This window comes from Myotis brandtii, unplaced genomic scaffold, assembly GCF_000412655.1.
Source record: "Myotis brandtii unplaced genomic scaffold, ASM41265v1 scaffold123, whole genome shotgun sequence".
Lineage (NCBI taxonomy): Eukaryota > Metazoa > Chordata > Mammalia > Chiroptera > Vespertilionidae > Myotis > Myotis brandtii.
The window spans coordinates 14370075-14377804 of NW_005354291.1; positions in this window are offsets into that span (position 1 = coordinate 14370075).

The window sequence follows — 7730 nt, forward strand, 5'->3', positions numbered from 1 at the left end:
CTGCAGGGGCCCGGCCCGGGGAACCCAGGCCAAGGCTCTGCTGCAACCGGGCGCGCCTCTGGGCTTCCCCGTGACCTTCTTTTCCTCTTATAGGATCCTCTCACTGTAAGTGTTTTGTTTTTTTTATATATATTTTTATTGATTTCAGAGAGGAAGGGAGAGGGAGAGAGAGAGAGAAACATCCATGATGAGAGAGACTCATGGATCGGCTGCCTCCTGCAAGTCCCACACTGGGGATCGAGCCCACAACCCGGGCATGTGCCCCGGAATCGAACCTGGGACCTTTCAGTTCGCAGGCCCACGCTCTATCCAGTGAGCCAAACCGGCTCGGGCAAATGTTTGTGTGTTTTTTATTCTCCACGTGTGCCCGTTTCAATCTGCACAGCACTAGCTAAATATTTAAGCCCTGACGTCGGGCAATGGTCTGATTTTCAACCTTGCCATCCAAAGTCGCAGGCAGCTTGAGATGGGTGTTGGAGTTGTAGCTGTGTGCTAGCGAACCCCGGAGCGGGCCCGGGCACTGCCTCCTGGGCTCACCTTTGTACCTCGGACTCTCGTCTGTTTACAGGCCCGCCTTTCCCACTGGGCTGCCAGCTCTGCGACAGCCAGGCCACGCTTTCCTTGTCTGTGTGTCCCTGGTGTCTGGCACTGTGTCTGGCTCTTCAGGGAGCTCAATTGACATTTGATGTGTGAACACACTGAATTTAACATATGTGCACTTCCATCTCAGAAGCGCTTATTCTGGCTTCTTGTCCTGTTTGCCTCAGTCCCCTCCCTACCACAAATCTCTACCTATTCAAACCCCACTCTATCTACTCTTTTCATTTACTATTGAAGTTTCTCCAGATTAAAACCATATGCCAATAGGCATTCAGAACCTAAAATGCCACCTCAGTGCCCTAGCTCTGCTTCCCTCACGACATGACTCCTCAGGTGTGGCAGGGAGGGTGGGTGGCAGCTGGGCGTGGCTCTGAAGGAGAAGTGAGTTCTGGGTGTTGGGCAAATCATGAAAAACATCCAATGAGGGTCACATCTTACCTTGTACCTCCAAAGATTTCTTCTGAATCCCTTACTTTTTCTATTAATTTAATAGAAAAGAAGTGGGAAATACATGGCGATGTTTAAAACTTAGTCCTCTGTACTTCAGTTTGGTGTTCTCAATAGACACAATACTCTTATCTAACTCAGTTCTCTGGTAACTTTTTAGGACAAATGGGAAAAAAGCACTGAGAAAGTATCTGAAACCACAAGAAATCATTTCCCCAGCCTTCATTTATACAAACCAAGTTCACATATTTTCATTAGAGGCAAATATTTTCACTTTCAAAGAATAGCACAAGGGGTATTTTGGCGAGAATTAACCGTTTACAGTGGAGATTGTGTAAGGAAAATATGCTCTTAGGGCAGCGGTTCTCAACCTGTGGGTCGCGACCCCTTTGGGGGGCGAACGACCCTTTCATAGGGGTTGCCTAAGACCATCAGAAAACACATATTTAAATATATAATTACATATTGTTTTTGTGATTAATCACTATGCTTTAATTATGTTCAATTTGTAACAATGAAAATACATCCTACATATCAGATATTTACATTATGATTCATAACAGTAGCAAAATTACAGTTATGAAGTAGCAAGGAAAATAATTTTATGGTTGGAGGTCACCACAACATGAGGAACTGTATTAAAGGGTCGTGGCATTAGGAAGGTTGAGAACCACTGTCTTCAGGGTTTTCAAAAGTAATGAAAATATTTGTTTAATTAGCTGTCTATAATACAGTTGTGAGATATATGATATTCTTTTTTAAAAAATATGTTGATATTGATTTCAGAGAGAGGAAGGGAGAGGGAGAGAGATAGAAACATCAATGATGAGAGAGAATCATCCATCGGCTGCCTCCTGCATGCCCCCCTCTACTGGGGATCAAGCCTGCAACCCGGGCATGTACGCTGGCTGGGAAGCAAACCGTGACCAGTGAACCACACTGGCCAGGCAAGACAAATCATATTCTTACAAAACAAATAGAATACTGACTATGAGAACAGTGGTTTCAAACAAAAAGAAAGTTTCATTGGTATCTTAATATCTCTGAATAATTTTGGACTCGATATAACTTTCTGTTATTTCAGTGAATATGAGGAAAAGAGCTCATTAATGCTGAGGTGAAAACAAGAAAAGTATTTAGAACTTCTGGAAGAGACTAAACCAACCATGCTTACTGGTAGGTTCCAACAGTATTGTACATAACACAGGACTCACATACTGTAGAACCAGATAGCTCAAGTTCTGATTATTTCTCATAAAAGCTGTGTGACACTGGTCCACTTAATTTGTTTGTGCCTCAGTTTCCTCATCTGTAAAATGGATAGTGCTCACCCCATAGTGTTGTAATGAGTATTAAAAGAACTAATACATATGTGTAACCTGCTCAGGATAATGCCTGTACATAGTAAACCAAACATAAGGGCTGATGATGATGACAATTTTCACATAGGTTTCTCACTTTAATAAGATCAGAAGGGGGCCTTTTCATGTTTTTGAGGAGCAAATTCTATATATGAATACCAACTGTAAGTCATTAAGTTACTAGTATCTGAGACAATGCAAGCATTCATCCCAGCCATATTCCTGGAATGATGGATATGCTAGAAAGAAGACAGTTAAATAGCTCTCCCTGCTGGATAACGTAGGGATTGCTCAGCACTTGACAATGTAAACTATACCTGCAAAAAGTTTTTACTTCAATAAATTTTAGGGATTTGTGGTTCTAAACCCAATGAGTAGTACAGACAAAAATGTTTAAATATATAATTTTAGAATAAAAATTCATAGCTGTATTGCTCTCCCATCCGGAGAAATTAATAATAATAACATTTTCTGGGAGTTTACTATGTGCCAGTAAGTGTCTCACACCCACCTTGTGAGGTATGCACTGCTATGATCTTATAGACAAGAAGACTGGGCCACACAGAAATGGAGCATCTTGCTCAAGACTGCACAGGCCCTGACTAGCAAAGCCACACTCCACCTTAGGCAGTTTGACACCAGAGACAGTAGTATTTACACTAACCACTCATAAGAGTTTGGGTTATAGTTCTCCAAAAGTTTCCTCCTTTCTCTCCTTTACCTAAAAAACATCCAACCCACTACCAGTTCTCTCCCAAGCTGTAATGAAATGACCCCCATACAAGCTACTGTGCTCTTAGTAGTAAACCAGCGACAGGAGTGCAGTAGAACAAGCACTGAACAGAACTCGGACGTTCTGAGTTCTAGCTCTCACTGACCCTGTGATTACTTCCCCTCTAATCATTGTCCAATCTCCCTTGCTCATGCAAACATTTAATTATCTCTACTTTCTCACCCCTTATTCCTCCCTCATCTGACTGTAATCTCTCTTTTACTCATGAGTGATGGTAAAAAGCTTAACAACCAACTTTCTGAAGGGGAAAAAAATCCTTGGTTTATAGCCATTGCCAATTTCCATAGTGTAAATACTCCCCAATGGCTGATTTCCAGCTACCAACTTGATGTTACTGGATACAGAAGTAGGAAGAAATATGTGTAATCATCTGTCTCAAGCCAGTATGAGCACTACTGCATCTACCCCCATATCCTACAAAACTGTTCTGTTTTTCAAAGGTCACCAATAAGCTCCTATTTGCCAAACTCAATGGGTATCATTGGCCTCTTTGTTGTACCAGGAACTTTGATGTCTCGCTACATTTAACTTTCTACCTTCTTGGCTTCTATAAAGATGCTAAAGCCCAGTGCCCAAAGACCACCAGGAACACACCTGCAGCAAAGGAAACTGAAAACCATGAGGCACTCTGGGGATGTCTCAGTGAGAGGGCGTTAGGGAGGCCTAGTAATAAGATTTAGGCTGATGTTAGGTGATTTTGGAGAGAGTGGTCTTGTTTTTGTCTAGTTCTATCACAATTAAAGAGTGATCTTGTGTGGTGTTCATATTCTGTGAAATTATTTATGCTCAACATTGGATCATCATGGCCTAGCTATTGGTTGCCAGGCCAACTACCAACTGTCAGGGGTTGTCTCTGGTTTCTTTCTTCCTTCCTTTCTCTTTCTTTTTCTTTCTCTTCCCTCCCTCCTTCCCTACCTCCTCTTCCTCCATTCCTTCCTTCCTTCCTTCCTTCCTTCCTTTCCTTCCTTCCTTTCTTTTCTTTTTCTCCACCAATCCCTTCCCTTTCTCCTGAATGTGCTAGTCTTCCTCCTCCCTCCCCCCCTCCACCTCCTCGGCTCACCAATATTATATTCTCTGGGTTTCTATCCTTTTACGACTCTTCTGTTCATTCTATACATTTTCCTTGTGTTACACCATCCACTTTCATGATTTCAGGTCCTGCTTACATACTCATGACCTGCAGATATGTGTCTTTAGCTCACACTTTTCCTCTATGTTTCCAACTTTTATATTCAACTTCCTGCAAGATGGCACCACCTGGATTCTCCCTCAAGCACTCTAATCTCAGCCAGTACAGAGTTGAAATTGCGCTCTCTTCTCCTAAACCATTTTTTATCTTCTTCCTGAAGGCTCTATAGCACCTTCAGAAACTTATTCACCAAAATTGAACCTAAGATTATCTTTGACTCTTTCTCTTATATCCAGTTTGCATGCAGTGGTTGAAAAAATTGCCATCTACCCTATTTCTCAAATGTTTATACAATGCAGACTCTCTGCGCCATCCTTGCCTTAACTGCCCACCTGCTTCTCAACTGCCCTCCTTGTCTACAGCTGTGAACAGCCCCCTCTCCCAAGTCCATCTTCCCTGAGACTACTGAAATGATCCAGCTAAGTGTACATCTGACCCTGACACTCCCCTCTGTGCACCTCACGATTCTCCATCACTGCTATCATCAGGAATGAAATTCTTAAAAGTGACACACAAATCCCTCCATGGTCTGGCCCCTGGTAGCCTCTCCAGTCTCATCTGTCACCTCTGCTTACCTTACACTTTCCAGTCTCTCTCTCTCTCTCTCTCTCTCTCTCTCTCTCTCTCTCTCTCTTACATGCTACCCATTTTGCCTTTATTCTTGAAGTTATTTCTGGAATCCTTTATTTCCAGTCCCTGTCATGTTCACCTAGTTACTTCCTACTGATCTTTTAAGATCAGCTTCATACCCATGTCTCCCAAGGAAACTTCCCTGAATCTTGGCATGTTCCCTATAGTCCCACCTCCAGTCTAAGGTAACGATGTGCTCTTTTTTCTATGCTCCCAGAACCCTTGAAGCGTATGTAGCAATCACTTTGTTATATAATAATATTTTTTATGTCTCTGTTAGACCATGAAGATCCTTGAAGAAAGTTACCATGTTTTATTCATCTTTGCATCCCCAGGACCTTTTCCAATGCAGTGTTAAGTAATTATTTGCTAAATATATGAATGAATGAATGAATGAATGAATGGCTATGCCAATAGCTCTTCTCCTGTGAAACGTGTCCTCTCTGAACTTCAGCGTATTCACCGATTTGTTGAGGTGATTAAAAAATGAACTGTAGGAAAATCAAAATTGAGAAATATAAATTTATTTAGAACAGTAGATGGCAGCAGAAGGTTGTTTTTCAGCATAGCATTTGCAAGATTAAAGTTGACCAAATACTCATAGAAAAACCCATAGCCACATAGTATAACTTTAAAAATGCCTTTATACTTTAGTTGATAGTACTGAGTTCATATTGGTTGATTAACTGTGGAAAATGTACCATATTAATGTAATCTGTTAGTAATATGGGAAACTGGGTACAGTATAGGAACTCTACACCACAAGTTTTCTGTAAATTTGAAATTATTCTTAAAAAATAGTTACTTTTTAAAAATGCTTCTATAATGCTTGGCATATAATTTTTGTCATCCTAAAAACTCCAATAGCAATCATTTTCTTTGTATAAAATTAATTATGAAAACCTCAATATCAATAATTAATCTTGAGTATATATATATATATACATATATCTTTATTTCAGAGAGGAAGGAGAGGGAGAGAGAGATAGAAATATCAATGATGAGAGAAAATCATTTATTGGCTGCCTCCTGTAACACCCCCCCACTGGGAACCAAGCTCACAACCTGGGCATGTGCCCTTGACCGAAATCAAACCTAGGACCCTTCAGTCTGCAGGCTGAAGCTCTATCCACTGAGCCAAACCAGCTAGGGCAATCTTCAAGTTTTAAAAGTAAGTTTTTAGATATCTAGAACTAAAGGTTATTTATTTAAGTATATAAATAAATAATACCATTTTATTCTATTATCATTATAAATGTATTATATACTCATTTTTTAAAATTTGAAGAAGACAGAAGGTATAAAGAAGAATAAGAGTCACCCATAGATGATCACTTTCCTTTTTTTACCAGAGAAAACTGCTGCTAATATTTTGACAGCCTTTTTAGGCATTTTTCTCTGACACAGATAGTTTAAGTTGCTTGTTAAAGTCACTCTATAAGTTGGTGTTAGAGCTAGGACTAGAGCCCAGACCAACCTTCTTGGTCTAAGGCAGTGGTTCTCAACCTTCCTAATGCTGCGACCCTTTAATACAGTTCCTCATGTTGTGGTGACCCCCAACCATAAAATTATTTTCCTTGCTACTTCATAACTGTAATTTTGCTACTGCTATGAATCATAATGTAAATATCTGATATGCAGGATGTATTTTCATTGTTACAAATTGAACATAATTAAAGCATAGTGATTAATCACAAAAACAATATGTAATTATATATGTGTTTTCCGATGGTCTTAGGCAACCCCTGTGAAAGGGTCGTTCGACCCCCAAAGGAGTCATGACCCACAGGTTGAGAACCGCTGGTCTAAGGCCTCAGCACCTGACCTCCATGCAGGTAATAAGAATAGCAGCTTAACCCTTATTTAGCACTTACTAAGTGCCAGTCCCTATTTTAAACGCACACTAATTTCTCTTATCCTCACAGTATCATGAGCAATGTACAACTATTGCTTCTCTATTACTGATGAGGAAACTGAGGCACAGAAAAGCTAAATGACTTTTCATAGATAACGCAGCTTGTAAGTGGCAGAGCTGGGCCTCAAACCCGGAGATTTCAGCTGCAGAGTCTGTACTATGAGCTCCTAAAACTCAGTTTTAATGTGCACATTCTTAAATTTATTGGAGTCCATTTCAAATGTGTAGAGCCAACCCAGTTGTCAGTATATATTTTAAGACTGCTTATCTCTGCAAACCAGTTCCAGAGGGGGCTCGCCCTCTCGCGCTCTATTCCACCATAAAGGTGATTTTTGTTCTCCTGGGATGATCACTGAAATTCAGGTTGTATATTCGAAGGTGATCTCAGCCTGGAAATTTTCCAATAAATATTCAGCTGAGACCTGAATGTGTAAATATATGCCCTTACAATACACTGTTTAAAAATAAACCCACAAGATAGGGAAGGGGATGAGGGAACACAGGTCCAGGTTGAACAAGGTTATCTTAAAAATACAGAAATTTGCTTTGTCAATGAATTAAAGAGACTGTCGGTACGTTCTTTCCTGCTTACATCTGAAATGCTATATGAGGCCACCCAACCTAGCCCATAATGACCTCTCTAAGACCATTTGGTCTTGTCTCCTGTCTCCTGCCTCTCCACCGGTCTCCATGTTTTCTTCCAAACTGACCTTAAACACCTCCAGAGAATACAGAATTATCTGTGTTCCTCCAGCATTGACTTCATCAGCCAGTCTCCATGTCTCTCTCTCTCTT